Below are 21021 nucleotides of genomic sequence, written 5' to 3'. Positions count from 1 at the left end.
CCCACACTAGAGTGAGAAGACCTCTAAAATACTGAAAGCAGAGAGTGCCTGGGTGGGTTAGGAGAGCCAGGGATAACCCAAGACAGCAATGGTGCCCTGTCAGGTTTATGAATGAGATTAGAGGCAGCATGATAAAGCCTGTACAAAGAAACACCTCCCTGCCTGCTGTAGCAAGAGTTTCACTTTTACTCAGATTTTACTCAGGTTTCATCTCAGGGCCCTGTAGAAGGTGCAGTAGTAAACCAGCTCTGAGCACCATCCTGCTGGGAGAGCTTGGTGCAAGGTCTGAAACAACCCTATTGCACTGCTGTTCCTAGGGAAACAAACATTAGCAAATGCTTTTTTCAAGGAATTCATTTACCATAGCACATCCTGAAGACAGGCTGCTGGGGACCAGAGTTATGACATCCAGAAACTGACAACAAGAGCAATAAAACCTGACATATATCATGAAAGCCAAGCTATGGTACTATGTGTAATTAACAGAGAGTGTAATTATTCACCTTGAGAAAGACTTTGATGGATGCCTCATAGTTAATTCTTTTTTCCTGTGTTTCATCTTCTCTTGTTCATGGCAGCTAGGAAGGCTTGCTTGCAACTTTCAGCTTTTTGCCCTGTTTCTTATCCAACACTGAATCTTTATGGCTCATAGACAGAGCTGGTTCAATCCCAGGCTGGATGCTTTCTCTAACCCTGGAGGTGTTTAGTTTCAGGCCTAGCTTTTGGAGCTAACAAGGCATTACATTAACATAGGATGGACTGTAATAATAGCATGTGTATTAAAATTCCAAACATGCCCAGTATCACTCAGATGTCTCCAGGATCCAAGTATACCCTTGTGTAAAAGAGCATAATCTTCCTTTTCATGACAACAGTGTCGCTCTCCCTTGGTGCCCACTGAACCCTGACACAAGTTAGAGATGGGAGTGTTTATTTCCCCTAAATTCTCTGAATTGTCAAGAAATCTGAACAGAAAAGAGAGCATCAGGAAGAGTTTGAACAGTTGCCTAGTCCCAATAAGCTGCAGAGGAGGCTCTTATAAAGCTGCAGTACCATCCACACGGTGGACTCGGTGGTGTCTGTTGGCGTGCACTGCTTTTGCAGGGGAGGAGAAGCAACTGGGGAGGATTTGGCTCAGGCTCTGAAAACCAGAGAGAGAAGCTGCTACTATACAAAATGTGATCATTTAAAAACATTGCAACCATGGGTAATTGATCTAGCTGATGCACTGGGGACTGGATAGACATTTAAGCTCAGTCACATGAATTTGAAGAGCTCCACAAGCCTTAAATGAAAGAGAAATTTGTAGCCTGGGGACAAAATGACTGAAGCCTTATTTAAAACCCATTGAAGGCAACTAGGATGATTCCACAGGCTTTTGGGGGCATTGGATCAGACCCCAGATGGATGCAAACCTGTGAAGAAGAGGGTATATAATCTTCACTCAGGAACAGAGACACTTTAAAAGGCAGTGGAATGCACAGTTGGGCTTTGTGTGAGTCAGTGATGAATGAGTGTCCATACAGCATCATTTCAGAAAGCTGGAGATTATGGGAATCCAAAAAAGAATCCAGAAGGGAAATAAAAGTAATTCTGATAATCACAATACCTTAGCCACAAACATATAAATATATAAATGTGAAGACAAAAGAAAAATAAATTCAGAGTTGCAGCAGATACATTTAAGCCAGGAAAGTCTGCACATTAGAGAACAGAGAAAATGGCAGAGATATTTCTGTAGACACAGAGTACAAAATAAATGGCTCAGACAGGCACGCACAGCTAAACATTAATGGCATGGTTGTATTATTTTAAATTGGGTGACTGCAATGTGTTCCAAGGAAAATACTGGGACTTGAAAACTACACAGTCCAAGTTGGTAAAAAGGGATGTGTGTTATAAGCACTACAGAATCCTAAACAGACTATGCAATCCTCACATCTCCAAACACCACTTTGATAAATTAATCACTCCCATGTGATGCCCATCAAGAAAAAGGCACTGTTTGCCTTAATGAGCAGGAAAACTGAATTTCATCATAGGAAAAAAAAGCATTTATTGGTACAGAAGAACAATTTATAGTTTGAAAGAATTACGTGGTTGTAACTGAGAAGTCAAATATGCTATGGATGTGTATTGATTCACATAACTGAAATGAAGCCATAAACTCTGTATAGTATCTGATCAAAATCACTAAAGAAAGGACAGCTAAGATCTTAGTAGAAAAATAAAAATATTCTAAAGGATTAGTGTAACACGGTCATTTTTGAAGGAAAAAAAGTTAGTTTGGGCTCTAAGCTAGTGATTTTTAATACACCATTTGGATACTATACACTGAATTTAAGCAAAGGCCATTTTGTAAAAGTTCTGATCCCAAGGTATTACAAAGAGTAATTGCACAGATCTTTGAGGGATTATGAGATGTCAGACTTTTAATGGATGATGTTTTAATTTGGGTACAGGGAAGATAATGCAAAGGAAGACTTTGGCAAGTATTGCAGGAAGCCAGAAAGAGATGCTGATCCAGTAAGTAAAATACCTGGGGTCTAACACATTGTGGACAGAGTTTGGGCAAAGATGACTTAACTGGGGCTCCAGGTTAAACAAATGCAACAGCAGGATATCCATCTGACAATGCAAATCAGATCTACATAAATTAATGAATATGATAAATTGTATTCCATTGCTCATTCCAATTCTAACTAGGGTCAATATGTCCTCAAGGAATTATTGGAAAATTAAGCTGCCTTGTATTTGGGAGATTAATACAAATAATACGAACATGGAAATAAACATTTAAAGACGGCGACAGTAATCCACCAGCTTAAAAATACCATAATGATATTTTCCAAAAAGCTGTAATACATGCTCATCTTACCTGTTTAGAATAAGATTTCTAAGCAGAAGAGACAGAAACTATTTCCAGGTTGACAAAGAAGTGCTAGTAATTTTATTTGCTCCTCTAAACTTGCTTCAATCTAGATAAATGTGAAAGATATGGAGAAAAGAGACTACAAAGCACTTCAAAGTGGTTGTAAAAAATCTTTTGCCTAATTTTCACAGATACTAAGCATTAGCTTGAGTTGGAAATGCAGACAGTAAGCACCTTGCAAAATCAGTCCATTTGTCTTTGGCATCATCTACAACTTCATAGATAAAGCTGATGATCTTTTACCAGGGAAAAAGAATTCAAAGGCAAAAATTGCTGTTTGATGCTCAGTGTCTAGCGCACAATGTTCCTAGCTTCAACTGCAAGTTGAAGGTATAAAAAATTATTTTATTTTCATTTGGATTGTAATTGGATTAAAAAGTGCACAGCAAACATTGCTATCATGGCAGTGAAAAGTGGATAGAATTAACACACCAAACTGTGTTTTCTGATACATTCTAAACACATACAGCAAAGATCATATCAGCAAAAACTGAAATGTGGCTGCGGTAAGGAAAGAAGCAACTGTTCTGCAGTGCTGAAGCAGTCTGGAAAAGAAAAGGAGAAGAGATTGAAATTTTAATTGCAAAGAGAAGAAATTCAGAAAGTAGCATATAATGACTTGTATTGGAATTCGGTGAAATTGATGTTAACTTCCCTGCTTTTATAGGAAATATCACATGATCTCTAATGGCAAAAAATGATCCACACTCTATTTTTATATCCATCCAAAGGATTACTCCTCCATCAGTACTGGGATGCACAAGCTGCAGCAGAGCACCTGATCAGTCTTGGCTCACATAATTTGCCTTGATGGAGTTCCCACCTGGAGGTTCTCAAGCTTCTCAGTTTTGGGCAGCTGACCCTACTTTAGACTCCTTGTGTTGGAGAGATCTATCACCATCCCCCCTACTAGGGGATATGGCTTTGTGGCATATCATATTGTGCCTTTCTTTAGAGGTAGGTGAAGGGAAGCAGTAACCAAGGTTCCAAGTTGGCAGTGTTTGAAAGAAACATGAATTTAGCAGCTTTCAACAAAAGACAGAAAGTGTGATACCTGCTTGTCAGACTCACAGGACTGTGATAACAAGTCAAGATTCAGTGTATAAAGTATTCTCTGTGTGAAGCCCAGCACTAGTATGCCAGAGGATCTAACAGAATGGGATAAAATTAGCAGGCCTGTAGGAAATGTAGAAGGACATAAAGCATGCCAGTCATTGGAACTGAAATACCCTGGGAAAGCTGGTGAAAGGAGCCACAGGCTGGGAAAGCTGGGGGTGAAGGGTACCGGGCAGAAGGAGACCTTAGTAGAGTTTTTCAGCATGTGTTTTCTTCTAATCAGCTCTGTTCATCCTCCAGTTTCATAGGCTGTGCAGTATGGGGGCATCTAGCAGAGCAGACAGGAGCCCTACAGCCCCAACTGCTCTGCTTTGATATCTGTGGGGCCTTTATGGAAGTCCCTTTAAGAAATCATCTATGATATTAATGCACAAAGCCCGCTGAGCTACTTCATGTGGCTGAGTGGCACTGAGGAGCAGCAAGCCCTGTGCCAGGGACAGAGGTGTGCAGATTCTGCAGCAAAAGCCTATAGCCCCCCACTTCCAGCTGTGACACTGCCTTTTTGATATTTTGTTTCTCCCACCCACTCATTCCCAGTCACAGGTTTCTGAGGCTTTTCCTGATCGTGGAAAAGGTATTGCAAGAGCGTGCAGGTTCAAACCCTCTATTTTGTGGCCTTCCTGCAGTTTTGTTTCCCTTTCTGCACCCACCTCTCCATCCTTTTTCTTTCCTTCCCTTTCCCCATTAATGTGGTAAGAGAAGGAAAAGAAACACTTCAGAAATGAAAGATTAGTTTGCTGTATCATAAAGATGAGCTTTGTAATCACTTTCCTTTAAGCAAAGAATTAAAAGATAATAAAAGCCCTAATTAAGGACCTCGTTAGCTTAACTAGATTTTCATATGCAAAGTGATGTTCACCACGTGCTGCTGCCGTCTGAAAATGCTGCCTGGCACTACATGGGAAGCACCTGTGCCAACTCCCCAACTGTACTTCCCTTCTTCATTTCAGTTACCTTTCCATCTTTCCCCCTCCTTTCCCCTCTGTGCCAGGGCACACGCAGGCTTGGGCTGATGTGGGGCTGCCTTGTGCTGGGCACACACAAGACAGACTTGGCACTACCTTGTGAGCCACGTGATAGAATGAGGGAGAGATGAGACCAAAGGGCAGGGAAAGATGGGCGAGAGCAGAGAGGACTGATGAGGGCTGAGCACGTACAGACCCAAGGGGAAGGCAGAGGCAGCACATAGGAAGCCCTCAGGCCAGACTGGTTCCATGACAGGTGGAGATTATTCAGGTGGAGGATCCATCTGAGTCAAGCTGAGCATAGGAATGCTTTGGGTGAGCCTGGATGCCACAGGGCAGAGCTGGAGAGAGGAGATGCTGGATGGCCCCCATTTTGGCCCCTGTACAGAACCTAGCTATGATTTAGGCAAAGACTCGCATTAAGGGTTTGGCATCATCCTTGACTGGAAACAAAAATTGAATCCTTAGAGATACAGTCCAAGGGGTCTCCCAGGGCTCTGTTTTCAATCCCACATGGCCCCCAGTACAGCCTGGCAGGTGGACAGGTAGCTGTTTAGGGATGTGCTTAATAGAAGCAATTAGGAAATCATTATACCACAGTAATACGAGCAGAGGAGTGAACAAAATGACTGCTCGCTGCCGTGCGAGAAATCAGCCTGGCCTGGCTGAGCAGAGAGCACTCGGCTCTCTGCAGCACAGACAGCAGGCACTGCCCAGCAGAGGCCACGGCAGAGCCAGGAGCGGAGCCCGCCCGGCTGGAACAATCTGATAAATTCCTACAGCTGGGAACTCAGCACGAGATGGGAATCAGGATTTTCATCCTCGTTAAAACTGTAATTGGAGCCTCATTCTACTTCGTTTAGAGCCTGCTGTGAACGTGAGCAGAAGCTGCAGGGTGCTAAGCAGGGAGGTCACCCCGGGGCGGTGGCGAGCAGCCGGCCAGGAGCAGTGGGAGGCTGGAGGGAGCACACCGAGGCAGAGGCCAGGCTGGCTTGTGTGCATCTCCTGTAGGTATGGAAAGGCCCCTGTTGTGAGATCCCCAGCTTTCCACTGGCTTTTTTTTTTCTTTTTGTTTGTTTGTTTATTTTAATTTTGAGAATAAGAAAGCAAACGTGGCATTTATGACTATAGATGACTTTGAAATGGAACCTCATGCCTCAGCCTTCAGCTGGGCACTTTGAGCTGAAACCTAATGGATCTCAGATCCCCATCTCAACCACCACACAATCTAATAGCCCCTACCTCAGCTCTCAGACCAGGGCAAGACTTAAGAAAACCTGACACAACATTATTAGGCCAGAGACTGTGTTGATCCATTTATTAGCTGAGAATTTTCTTTGTTTAAAAGAAATAACAGAATTGATTCTTGCCTTTTTTTCTACACAACATGGGACTGGCTCGATACAGGGTATTCATTTAGTTTGCAAATGAATGAAGAGATGAAGGGCTGTAAACCGAATCCAGATGCTGCACACAGCACTCATACCAACTCCTGCCTGGGCCCATTTCCAATCATCACATGTATTCGTGCAGTAGAGGAAATGCCTGATGTACCTTAAATATAGTTTAAAAATAATCAGCAATAGTCAGATTACTTCTGCTACATTATCAGTTGTGAGTAGGGCAATTCATTAGTGAGAGTCAGACAAACTACCTTAATTTGGCCTTCTACCACTTTCCACCTCGTGGACCAACAAGTGTATCGTAACTATTAGAACAACTTCAGTGAATGTTACAATTACTCATGTCAAATGAAAATGTAATGCAGTTAACGTGCATGCTGGCTCCCCGCTGCTACTGCTGATGATTATTGCTATTAGAGCATGACCAAACAGTCATTCAAATATAAACAGCAGATTTGTTTTGATTGTGTTTGTGGCCCGTTTTACTCGCTTTCTGTGAACATTAACACAAATGGCCTTGCTTTGCAAGACCATCCCTGGGGAGAGAAACAAAGTCAGGAGTATCGTGGTGCTGACTTCATGTGTCAGCTAAACTACCTGCACTGGAAGATTTTGCATGGCTCTCTGGAAAACTTGACAGCCATCTCATCAGAGAGAAAAGGCAGAGCTAGGTAGGTCTGAGTGCTGGTTGTGCAAAATGAGTACACAGAACCTGAACAAAAAGTCATGGCAGTCCACTGGACAGGCAGTGCTTACATTCCTACCAGTCATTCAGCAAATGCTCAGGAATGACAGTTACATAAAAACGGGGTACCCAACTCTTTGGCCAGAGTTTCTGATCCAAAGTCTGCTAAAGGAAAAGGTGCCATTGTCTTAAATGGTTTGTGTGTCATAGAGTAACATGTAGAACTAAATTCACAAAAAGCTCTGCTTGCTGTGAAAAGATTCTCTGATTAAGAAGATTAATTATTATTATTATTGCTCACACTTTTGTGTCACCCTTTAGTGGAATTCCTTATCTCTAAATCCGTTTCCAAGACAGGAGCTCTTGCTCTCTCCATCTTGTCTGAGCTGCTTACTTGCCTTGTAAAGCCAAGAGCTAATCCCGATGGCCACTGATGTGATTATGTTGCACAGCTGACTGCAGAACTTCTCCTTTGCAAAAGGACAGATGCAGAAGGTGGCAATCCCAGGATGCCAGGGATCCAACTAATTACCTGACTGCATCAAGGCCATGACTCTCACCAGATGCTTTGATTACAGCTTCCGTTTATCTCTTCTCCAGAAGCACATGCCCAGGAATATGCACACTGAGGAATGACTTAGAGTCTTGCACAGCACAGGACTGACCTTGAGGCCAGGCCAGAGACTCCCAGCTTGCATTAATTTTGACAGGTTTGTGAGATGTCAGCCTCCTCTGAGGAGCACAGTGCTCTGTGAGGGGAGCTGCTGCTTCGTGCAGAGGACAGGAAAGGGCCAGAATGAGGAAAAATTAGTAAGAATGCAGGAAATGTAGTCAACACATGCTCTTCAAAAGCCATTTTAGTGGCAAGTTAGATATGGGGTAGCAAAATCTCAGTATTTAAAAGACATCAAATGACTTCTGGTTTGGATGTGACTATGGAGCTTTGAGGAGTTACAGGTTGATTTCTAGCACCAGTTTGAAGAAAAAGTTACTGTCTGAAACATACTAAGAGCTAAGGATATTTGGAGTGCCTCCTCCTGCTTATTCTTGTTTGTGTGTTTCTTCACACAGAAAAAGACAGGTTTCTTCAGGCTAGAGCTTAGATGATGGAGAAGAAATGTAACATAGAAACACAAAATCATGAGCACCGCACATCAAGTGAATAAGATCTTTCACTACGTCCTCCAGTGGGAGCAATGGAGACTCAATGAAGCAGACAGGTGATGATCAAATGCAAAATAGAGCAGGTAGAGCAGAGTTCAGCTGTGGAACTCATTGCCACAGGACACTGCAGAACCTCAAAAAGCTGTGAGGCAAATCCACAAGGAGAACTACTCAGCACAAAGTGAACACTACTGGCTCAGGATGTTCCTGGGTTGCAAATCACTGGAGGCTCAGTGAGTGTAACAGAGCAGCATCATTAGTTACATCATATACTTACAGCACTCGTACATTTTCCTCTTGGCATCTACTATAGGTCACTGCTGGAGACATATGGGGGAAAGGCAGCTAGACAGATTCTTGGTTCTGCCTGGTATGGCAGTTCTTATGTTACTGACTAATTGGGTGAGCTGTATGGCTCAGATCCTTAAGCAGGAAGTTAGGCATGTCTGTGCTTAGAGAGCTATGAAATTATGTGTTTCTTTCTCTCTTTCTTTTTTATTTTTTCCCCATTGTACTTCCTGTTCCATGGGCCCAAAGACCATCCCAAAGAATGAGCAGGAGCTCCTGGCAAAGTCTGGGAAAAAAGCAGTCTCACATCTACATATGATCAGGATGAGGTGTGATAAGGGGACATCATCATCACCCACATCTACACCCACTCATTGATTACCAGCAGGAGAGGGTGTGTGAGCAGCAATCCTGTTCTACATAAATTCAGGAGCTGAAAGTGCCAGCACAGCATGGCAAAGTACTCTGAGGATGATCTTGCTATATGTCAATGTGAGTGTAAGATAGTACAGGCATGCACAGCAAGTGCAAGTGTCAGATAAAAATATGGAGGTGCACAGGTATCTACAAAAGGAAGAGAGAGGAGAGAGGAGCATGTTCGCAAACATTTTTTTACTCTGCACATATTTTGGTGTTTATCAGAATCCACCCATCCATGCACTCTACAGGAAAGTGCAGCCTGCAAGGCAGCAGTTTGTCTAAAATCAGGTGTGTGAGAGTATCTCCCAGGACTGTGCAAAGGTATATGCATTCCAAAATACCAAACAAGCAAGCAGCAGAGAGCAGCAGAAGGGTAAATCTCATAGGGGTGGGGAGCAAGGTCACTCCCTAGGTGCAGCGGAGGAGTATCTAGGAAGCAACCCTCAAGGATACTTTTCCTATACAGGCAGAGTGAAGTTAATTGCAGTTATAGTGTTTCTGTGAGCAAAGTGAGGTATTCCAGGCACACAGAAGAGAAAGGCATCTGTCCCACTCAGAGAGCAAAGAGCTGAGCAGCTGAAAATACTTGTGTCAAATCCCCACTTAGGCATCTCTTCTCACTCTAGCCCTTGTCCTCCCTCCCCTCCCTTTCCCATTCATTTCTCATTCTGCAGCTCTTCAGCACTAGGCCCTTCTCCTGATTAACATTTCAAACCCATTGATAGTTTGTGCTGGCTTAGACAAACTAATCATCATTAGCACTCCAAAAACCTGTCCAGCTTTCCCTCCCAGAGTCACAGGTGCCACCCTCAGCTGCCTGGAGAAAAAGGAAAAAATACACCAGCCACAACATGTTCTTGGCAAGCCCATCAGGAGGTACCAGCTCACAGCTCTGGCAGGCAAGCAGATCACAGTTCCCAGGCTCTGCACTCCCATGGATCCAGGCTGCAGATAAAGCACTGGGCCACCTAGGATGCAGGCAGTGGGCTGCTTCTTCTCTTCTCTAGGTCTTACAGCCATGTGCTCTTGCACACTGGAACCTGTGCTGGAAGCATTTCTCACTTCCCAGGGAAGAGCAGAGCCCGTGTGCTATATGTGGCTGTTTTCTTCCTGCCTGGCCAAGCTAGAGAGGCATTCATAGCTGGGGTTTGAGTGGGATTTTCTGGGCCTGCTGTGGATACAATCTGCATATAAAAGTCTAGGTGCTTTTCCCAGTGACCCATTGACCTGTATCTCTTCTGTTTATAGAGCACAATAAGGCAGAAAGTAAATACATAACCCAAGGGGACCAGGAATGATGCAAGAACAGGTGTCTGGTGAGCTGCCCAGGTCTGGCCTGAGCTGCAGCCAAGAGATACAAAGGCCACAGATAAATGAGGACTAACAGGAGGAAAAGAGCGATGGGCTGGAAGATGCTCTCTGTGACACTTGCAGACAAATCTACTACTGAACTGCCAGCAAGGCTTGGATGTGCTTCTTTACCTTTTTCCTGGAGGCACCTAAATCCTCCCCATCAGGCAGGGTCATTCCACACAGAACCTCTTTTCAAAGAATGACATTGTGCCCTCTGCAGTGGGGACCAGGTGGCAGTAACACTGCCCTGGGGATGAAGGCTATAACGGGGCCCGTAAGATTTCTACCTCACCTCAGCTAATGCCATCTGGGCCCTGGAGAGAGCTCAGGACTGCTCCAGAGACAAAACTCTCCTGACAGCATCTGAAAAGAAGCAGGTTTGCCCAGCAGACCTGTTTTTCAGCTGTGAAGGAAGCACAGGGATCAACATAACTCTGAAGCACACATCCTCTTAGGTTTGCCTTGGATTCAAAATTTCATTTCAGTCAGACTGACATTAAAATAATGACTGGGCAACCACTGGGAAATTCCACGCCACTGGAATCATTGTACCTTGGGCAGCTCTCTGGGCCCTCATATGAAATATTTGTTGAGCACACATCCATGAGGAGACTATGAAATGCCACTAAGCCTGTGTGCATTGGAGTTGTGGAAAAGCCACCACCTCTCATGTAGCTGCTTAGCAGCACACACAGAGCCTGCACAGAGGTCATATTGGAGAGAAAGGGATTATTTATAAGGTGACTATAACCTTCCTACTAAAGCCCAGAACTAATGCTCAACAGCTAAATAATGGAAGAAAAAGCTGTCCTATGCCTCTGGAACCGAGGCCTGAGGAATGCAATTCCTCAAGAAAAACCATGCAAGGCAGACTGGTTGGGAGATAACACACACCCTCAAAACTGCACAACTCTCCATTCTCTGTGGCACAGGACATAGAGAGCATCCCTAAGGCACATCTCCTTCTCCCCCACCTGCTCTCCTGACATCCTCTCCACCTAACACTCACTCCAGAAAATGCTAGGATGAGCCTTATCTCATAGTTTTGTACGGCCTTTATCTGACAGCAATGGCAAATCTTGTGCTGGCACGTGAGGTACAAGGGGCTAGGGTAGGTAGGAGGTCAGTGCAATCACAGCTATTGCTTTAGAGGCTCCACACTGTTCTGCTATCCACCAGGAGACTGGGCCTGCAGGTGCATCCTGCATTCGTGTTCCTGTGAGGCACTCAGGCACTGACAACATTTAAGACAACAGCAGATTTTCACAAGTGAATCTGCAGGCAAAAATGTGTTGCCATCTTCCAAGGCCTGTTCAGACACTGACAGTCGCCCCTTGGCTATCTGACTCCCTTCTTTCCACATATATCCATTCCTCCCACACCCCCACCAGCTTCCCTGCTCTAGACCACTCTCTTCTGACCTGAAAATAAAACACCCCTGTTTGTGGCACAACCGTGTGCCTCTACAGCTGAGTCCAGAGGCTTCTGCCATAACTCCTAGCGTCCCTGTCTGTGAGCAGCAAGAGGCTGGGGAGAGGCTGTGACAGCATCTGTGGAGCCGCACGGGCCCGAGGCAGCAGCTCCGGTCTGTTGCAGGATGCTGTCAGAAGGGGGCAAAATCCATCTGCAGTCAGCGCTTGTTCCCTGCTTTTGCTGCGCTCGCTTTCTCTGTCTCCCTTGCTTCCCTGCAGCCCTGAGCCCTCTGGCACACTCCGGCCGGGCGGGCTGCCCCCACCGAGGGGACACTGCGACACTGTCACGGCCCCCGGCAGGGGTGGCTGCCGGGACAGGCTGCAGCCTGGCCTGGGGTGCCCCCCGGGCCCCAGACAGGCCACACAGCTCGCCCCATCCCACCGGCCTCCACGGGGCCTGAAGGGTGGCACCGGGTCAAGAGGGCCGCAGGATGAGGGTCAGAACTGTGTGCTGTGGGCAGGGCCGGGCTGAGCCTGATCACTGAGTGTCCGTGTGCGTACTGCTGAGAGGGCTGCGGGCGCTGAGAGCAGCAGTAAAACTCATGGGAATTGCAAGGAGGTTCCCCAGGAATGGATGAGGAAAAGGAGGAAACAGAGATGACAAACTCCCTTGTGTGGAATGGGGTCAGATTCTCCTTCACCTTGTGCATTCTGTAGTTCAAGGGATCACAGATTGAAAACATATCAGAGGTGGGATGGCAGAGTCCCACTGACCCCAGTGCCAGGCCGTGGGCACACAGAGCCCACCCAAACACAAGATTTGGGGCAGGAAACCACAAAAGGGGTTTGGAATTCAGGGAGCACAGAAGGCTTCCAAACAACAGCTTTAAATCCTTCTCCACACTACTTCTGGAGTCAGTTTTCACTTTTAGAAATGCCCCAGTGCCAGGGACACCATCACATCTCCAGACAATGTTACTTTCAAGTTCCACTGAGCTAGTCATCTAGGGATGCTTGTGGGGTGACTTCCGCCAATTAAAAAAGTCTGGAAAAACAGGAACATGAAGGAATAAAAAAGCAGACAATTCCTCTCAAATACTAAAAAACACACCAACACCACCCCCTTCTTTTTTTCCTGTGAGTAAGCAACATTTTTTTCTGTCCTCAACTCCTCAGCTGGCCTGGTGAATTCTATTTCTGTATACATCAGTGAGTCCTTTCTCCTTACATCATCTGACGTGCCTATAGCCAACTCCTGTGAATTTCCTGCAAGCCTTACTATAGCTGGCAGCTGCCCTTGAAACCCCTCAGATAGCAGACTCACAAAGTTCAATGAGAAAGAGCTTTCACTTCCTTCCTCCCTATTTTCTAAGCTTTGCATTTGAGGAGGGCAGGGGAGGAAAGGAACAGAAACAGGGACATCCCTAAGTGCCAGTCTGGCTTAACTATTTCTTCTACACCTGTGGCACAGCACAGAATGAGAGATATTCTTATCTCCAGTTTCTGAGTTACAGCATGGTCTCAGTGTGACACAGGATATTTTGGGGCTGCCACCCATGCTGGGATTGCTCTCCTTTATCTGCCAGAAAGGTGCAGTGACCTCTGGGCAGCCCTGGCAGCAGCCACACCACTGCCTAGGAGAGAAAGTGAAGAACTGCTTGGTATCTAACAGAGATGTCAAAGGTGGGCAGGATGAACTGATAGCCACCATACACCAGGACCATCACATGTAGTGTAGTAGATTTGCCGTGGGATTTCAAGAGAACATGGGCTCAGTTTGAAGATTTTAAGCTTGCAGCACCCTCCTGACATGAGCCCTAGGGACCAGTCAGATGCAAATCCATGAGAAAACCCAGCTAGGATCTCTCCTTCTCTCTAAGGCTCTGATCAGGATGACAGAAGGCTTATTTTTTGCCTGTCTCTTGGGACAACCCCCTACTGAAGCTCTCAGGCTGGGCAGAGAGAGGTTGGCAGAGATACTGCTAGATCGAAACACCAACAGAAATTTTGGAAGGCCTAGACATCCCCAGGCATGAAGCTGCCTGCTTCACAAGGCTGGGCCTTAGTTGGGAGTCCCTGCATTAAGGTACCTTAGCAGGCTGGTACAGCAGAGCTGGAGAGAGGAAGGGAGGGAGGAGAGGGAGGCACAGAGCTGGCAATTAAGGACTTTCACACCCAGACTCTGAGGGCACCCTCCTGACATAACACTCCGTATGCAGATGTGTGCAGAAGAGAAGTGTGTGCAAGCTTAACAGATAGACAACCTGAGGGTTTTTTTGTTTCTTGCACATGGGATGTGCTGGAGCAAGGAGATTTTGCACACCTTGTTGACATAGTCTGCAGCCTATTTCTGATAATCTGAAGTTTTCCTCTCTTTAAAACATTCCTCGAGCAGACAGCAGCCCCTGTGTAAAACAACTGTTCACAGCAATTACAGCAGTCAGAGAAGGAAAAATATTTCACACCTTCAAAGGGAAAAAACCTTTAAGGAAAGCTGTGTTTTTCCCTGAGCACACCAAAAGAGGGAAAAAGAGGTGCTAGCCTGTGGCAAGCAGAAGATGGAAAAGCTTGGCAATATTTTCTTAGCCCCACAAACCACCCTACATAGTGACAATATGGGGGCAGGCAGTATGTGACAAAACATCCCTGTCTGTCTGACTCTGTCCTTACAATGGAAGAATGCTTACATTGTACAAACTTGGCAAGCATCTTGTTGGCCAAAATATTTATGAACAATTTCCTGAAGAAATTCCTTGCAAATAGTTACATACAACTATCACACAATATCTGATTCCTGATGTGCCCTACTAAGTTGCTGGTCACTCTTTAGTCTTATTGTCAACTATACAGATCTAAGAAAAGATATACAGATTAAACTGTTGCTTTGGGGATTTTCCCCCCTCATTTCCAGGAACAATCCCAATTTTTCATTTAGACTTTAGTTAGCTATTCTGCTGAGAAACTGCAGGTCTCTCTCCTGGAGCTCTGTGGGACACAGGAGAAAAATGGCAAAAAACTTTTTTTTTCCTCTGTAATCGAGCAAAACTGACCTGGAGTCATAGAAAAATCAGAGCAACAGAGGAGGAAGAGGCTATTTTTGTCAAGTAACTTTTTCTTTCATTTTTTTTTTTTTAGGCAAGAACCACATTTTAAGCTGCTAGTCCCTATTTTTCTCAAAATTCTCTGAGGAGCTGGCAACGGATGGCAGGGCCTGACCTCCAAAAAGAAGTAAAAGTAATTAAGAGGATAACAAATCCAGGGTCATCCAGGAATTTTGCAGCTGTCACTGTTTTGCAGCACATCAAGGCCTCCCCAGACCTCACAGTGGGGGTGAGGACAGGATTCTTGTTGCTCTGTTTGCAGCTCCCCTGCTGCCTGAATGGAAGGAGGTGCTCCACCAGCTACCGGCTGTAGAGGAGCTGTAAAAGTGACTTGGCATTCCACAGCTGCATCCAGGGGAGAGGGAGGGAAAGATGAGGGATGTTAGGTGATGAAAGACTGGTTAGGTTAGGATGCCTGTCTAAAACATTTCAAAGAAATTAAAGAAAGGAGAAATTAAGAAAGATGTTGAACCATAAGCCTAATTAGTGTAGCAGTGTGGTTATAGTCATGATAGCCTAAGGATACAATTAGACATGTCTAGAGAGGGAGGCTGCTCTTGTTGTTAAACCATAACGGTAGGGGATAGGATAATATCGGCTGCACTCTGGTGCTGGCTCCTGGATGATTCTGATGTGTTGCAGGGATGCCTCCTGACTCCAGCAGGAAACCTCCAGTCTCCTGATGCCTTGGTTTCAATGTTTCCAAGTGTTTCTAAATTAACACGAGGAATTCCCAAGACCAAGCTGAGGCATTTTTATGATGCTCAACCATCAGAGTCCCTTTTACAACACCTTGGACTTGCAATTAGAGATCTTAGGGCAAAAGCTGCTAAGAGAAAGAAAAGCTGGTTGTCAAAAAGAGCCAGGAGCAATATAACACCAAAAGAAGATGCCCTAAATTAGCATAACACATTCAAACCAGCTGTTTTTTAGTTTCAGGAAATCATATCTCAGTTTTGTGGAAGAGATGCTGAAGGAGACACAGCCTTTCACTTGGATGTTACAGAGTGACATTCCTGAGCACCCTGACTTTGGTGATGCTCAGTCTGGGCCTTGGCAAAAGAAGCAAAGGAGTCACGGTGTGCAGGCATCATTCACCCCTTGGCTCTGAGGCCCCAGCTGTTTGTCAGTCCCTCTCTACCCAATGCTGCTGCCCTCTTCACTCTGTATTCGCAGGAAGGAGTTGTGACAGGGCGAACAGGACAAGATAAATTGGAGATTGAGGCTGACACAGCTATGTCTCTGCGAACCTTAGCAGCCAGGAGCCCAGCCCACCCTGCATGCAGGGCCAGCAGCAGCCTCACCCAGCAAGCCTCAGCAGCCCAGCACTGCCTCAACCCATGCTTGGCACAGCTCTAGCAGTGTCCTCCATGCCTCCACCTGCAACTGCCGTGGGGGACCATGCTTTTTTCTCCCCAAAACACAGTGGTGAAACTTTTCTAGCATATGGAAGTGAGAACTTGTGGGATGCAAGAGGAGATGCTGGCAGAGCCCTGCTGCAGAGAGCCAGGAGAGATGTCTGACTCAGTAACACCTGACAGAAATGAAGTCCTGTGGCTTATGCGGACATAACCCAAGGCTTCTCAGGGATATTCTCAGGCGTATCACAGACATTCTGACAGAGGATTTGCCTTGAAATCAGATACCACCCAGCGACTCAGGCAGGTAAAAAGGATGTGGATTGGTGCCATCCCTAGATACGTGGGCATGGGCAGAAATCCTGCAGAGGCCCTGGACTTTGATCCAGCCCGGAGGGGTCTCAGCAGGAGGCAATGTTTACTATACCACTTCAGTGCCAGTTCTACATTGTCCATGGCATGAAATGACTGACATGCTGGCGCACAAAGGTAAAAAAGGACAGATTGATTTATTGATCAGGGAAAGACACGGTCTCCTTGACAGAGATGTGCTGTCAAATGATGGCAGGACGTGCTGCTAAAAGCCCTCCAGATTGATTACTTTACCTGCCACCTGATCCTTCATTGCCCTGGGCGTTGGCAGGTGAAGAGCAAGGGAAGATTTACACATGGCTGGGAGTCAGAACAGGAAAACACGCAGGAATGAAAGCTCCAGGGGTCTGGCCCAGACACACTGGCCCCACTCTCCTCCACCTGCCACAGGGCTGAAAGGTCCCACAGCCCATGGGCCAGCCAAGGTGGCAGAAAAAACAGTGAAACCTCATTGTGCAGCCAACCGAAAGTGGCACTGTGGCAGGTAACACCTGCACATCCTGAAACACTGCCATTTCCCTTCCCCATCTGTTCCCTTCTCTAGGATTAAACCAGTCCTGTCTGTACGATTATATGGCCTGTGTCTGCCCCAGGGATTGTGAGAGTGCAGCCAGGCACTTGGCCTGGTACTGCTGTCAAAACCTGCAACGCAGGCACTCAGCCCACTGCAGGAGGTAATGCCACAGCCCACATCCCAGCACGGACATCAAGCTGGGGCACCCATGGAAAATGGCCACTTCATCAGCTGCAGCAGGCTGGTGCCAGTCCATGAGAGAGCTCTGTTCTGGGGCTGCTTGCTCTCCTTTGTCGCTGCCTGTGCATCCTGAGGCATCCAGAGTGGCTCTCTCTTAATGTGGGCTAATGACAATAAAGCTAACCTAAGGAGAGAAGAACATTGGAAAAACTTTTCTTGAACTTCTAGGGCCCAATTTACTATTTTTGCACTGGTTTCCTCTCAAGATACACTCCTGCTTAAATGGGATCCTCCCCTACTTGACAAGAAGTGCGACTGAGCCAGCTTGCTCAGGAGACAGCCTGAGCCACATTAGGAAAGAGGCAGGGCCCTATCACAGCAGCAATTCAAGGCAGCCTGCTTATGATGTCACATGAATGCACCACTCAGCACCACATAAAACCCCAAAGTTATTCAGGTGGCCAGGTCCCAAGGTCACTGCACAAACATGTTGAACCAAGCACGTCACAAATTTTTAACGAGCTTGTTTAGAGAGATGTAGGCAGTAGAGGAAAGACATAACAAAGAGTGTCCCTTAAATGATTCAGTGCTGGCCAATTTACCAGACACAGCATGTTGGGAAAATGCCACTCCAGAGCTGCTCTCATACCTGTTAAAGGGCTTGATATTCCCAATACATGGCAGCTCTATCTTAATTCTGTGGATAATCTGACCAGCTTTGGCTGCGCACCAAATCCAGATGGCTCGCCACCTCTCTTGTGGAAAGTGTAAATAATACAGCAGACCAACCACAGGAAAAACGGTGATCCCAAAAAGGCAGAGATGTGAGAAACTAATTTGACTTTTGAACAAGCATCTAAATTAACATCCTCCCAACAGCCTCTTTTTTGGACTGCAGGAAATGCCATGAATGATTGAAGAATGCCCAACTCAGACACACTGGGATGGGCAGGAGTACAAGAGGAGGTGGCATGGGGAGCAGCTGGGCACTAGACAAGGCAGGATAACATTTTGATGGACACAACTGATGTCATCCATCTTTACTTCTGTAATGCCTTTGACATGGTTGAGGCCAACATCCCTGTTGATAAATTGGAACAATATGGGTTTGATTGATGGAGTAGTAGATGGAAAAGGAATAAGGATGGATGGAATAAGTTGTACTCAATGGCTTAGTGGTCCAAATGGAGATGAGTAACAAGTGATGTTCCTCAAGGGGCCATATCAGGCCTGGTACTGTTTGACACCTTTATTAATGACTTAGTAAGGTCGAGTCCACCTCAGAGAGTTTGTACATGACAGAAAGCTGAGGGACGCTACCCACAAGGACCTTGACAGGTTTGTGAAGTGGGTCTGTGAGAGTCTTATGAAGTTCAACAACACCAAGTGTAAGGTCCTGCACCTGCATCGGGGCAATCCCTAGTATGAATACAGATTTTAATTAATTGAGAGCAGCCCTGCAGAAAAGAACATGGGGATATGGTGAAAAAAATACTAGATGTGAGCCAGTAATATTCTTTCCCAGCTCATAAACCCAATTGCATTCTGAGCTGCATCAAAAAATGTATTATCAGCAGGGCAGGGGAGGTGATTTTCCCCCTGAAGTCTATTCTCACACTGAGACTCCAACTGGAGTACTGCAGCCACCTCTGAGGTTCTTAGTACAGAAAGACGTGAGCCTGTACGACTGAGTCCAGAGGATGGCCACAAGAAGGGCTGGAGCAGCTCTCCTATGAAGAATGGCTGAGACCTTAGTTTGTTTAACCTGGAAAAGATAAGGCTCCAAGGACACCTTATTGTGGCCAATATATATATAAATATATATATATATTCAATATATAAAGGGTGCTTATAGGAAAGATGAAGAACAACCTTTCACCAGGGTCTGTAGTGACAGGACAAGTGGCAACAGTTTTAACCTAAATAGTGGTCCCATCCAACCCAAGCCTTTCTGTGACTCTGTGGAGTTCTCTAATCCCTAATGCTGGAGTTCAGTTTGGCCCTGAGATGTGAGATCATCTCCCAGCACTGGGGGTGAGAAAAGCAGCAAAAAGGAATAGTATCAATAAGAAGAATCATAATTCTATTTCTTCTTTCACTGGCACTTCTATTCACAGAACTTGAAATCTTTTTAAAGTAGTGTGAGATTAATCTCATTCATCACCTCATCTCATTCCCTCCACATGTCACAACCCAATTTCACCCTGAGCTCATACATATGTACAGTTGAGCAACAACCAATTTTATGGAAAGAAGATGGTGATTTGAGTGTTTCTGGTTTTGGAGGGTACCTGGATATCTGGAACAGCTGCTGCTTCCCAAAGCTAGGGCCCCATGTTTGCAATACAGCATCTCAGCATTTTATGGCAGAAAGAGGTAAAAAAGCCAAAAAGCTGGACCCACATCTTCCTTCTCAAAAATTTTTGTACTCAACTGTATTTTGGATTCTGCATCCCTTTGACTCTAGAGCTGGAGAAAGAGGTAACAAAAGGAAGTCAACTAGAAATCTGCCTACATTCATGAGAGCAATAGAAGGGGAAAAAATATGGTAAAATTTCTCTGCAACAAAGTAATGTTTTGCCTGTGAAGGGATTTCCATTGATAATCTTGGAGATGGGAGAACAGGAACACAGGGAGACATCTGTCATCATATTTAATGGTGCTTCTTGTTGTACAGTTTAAATAATTAAAGAAGATTCATCCAAGTAGAAAGAAAGATAGGATTAAGAAAAAAAAATTAAAATGGAAAAAAAGATCCTAGGCAGTTGTGTAACTATTTTCCCCCTGGGCCTGGGAAATGTTTCCACTAAGCAATCCAAGACACTGCTTAAGATTCAAACTATTGCTTGCTAGGGAAAGGGAGGGAGGGCAGAGGGAGAATACTGCAAAAACATTTGACTACATCTGCTACCCACTCATTATTGTAATAGAGAGAGGTAGGGATAAATCTGACTGCATGTGTGAGGGCAGCAATTGGTTGTTAGGTTTCAAAGATGCTATTACACCCTGGAGGAGCAGGGACGTACACAGGTGACATTCACCAATTTCAATGGGGCGGAGGGAAATCACATATTGGAATGCAGTTAATAAGCAATGCAGAGGGCAGGGTCCATGATTGCCAACCTGATTTCTATAATTGGTGTGATTACTACTATTGTAACTTAAACACAACAGCAAATCACTTGCTTAATTGAATTTTCTTTCTATGTGTGGCTGGGAAGGGGGAGGACACAGAGGAGGATGCAAATTTCTCCCACAGCTGTGTGTGTCTTCTCAGCCATGAAACAAGCAGGGGGATCATGGGGTTGGGGGGCAGCCCCAGGGACAGAAGGGGAGGTTAGAGGGACCTAAGGCAAAGCAGGGCAGCTTTACATGCGTGATTTTCATGGAGGAGAATGGTCTGCGTTTCTAAACAGTGCCAACACCTTCACTGCACCGAAAGTGATGATTTTGCACAGGACTTAGTAAATGCCTCACAGCACACCACGAGATGATAAAGCTTCTCACGGGGTCAGGCAAATGGCCATGCTGCATCCAGCACTCCCACTCTCAAATACATCCCCTTCCACCATCAGCAAAAGCCAGAAAGGAATATCTTTTAGATCAGCCTGTGGGATCAGTTTATTCTCCGCAGCATTTTTTCCCTAAAAGACATTTGCAACAGCCAGGAGACTGGAAAGAAAAAAACAAAAACAAACAAACAAAAACAAAACAAAGCCCAAAACCAAAAACCAAAACAACAACAGCAAAAAACAAAC

This window comes from Melozone crissalis, unplaced genomic scaffold, assembly GCF_028551555.1.
Source record: "Melozone crissalis strain CALT ecotype California unplaced genomic scaffold, PUWL_Pcris_2 ptg000008l_1, whole genome shotgun sequence".
Taxonomy (NCBI): Eukaryota; Metazoa; Chordata; class Aves; order Passeriformes; family Passerellidae; genus Melozone; species Melozone crissalis.
This window is presented reverse-complemented; position numbering follows the sequence as displayed.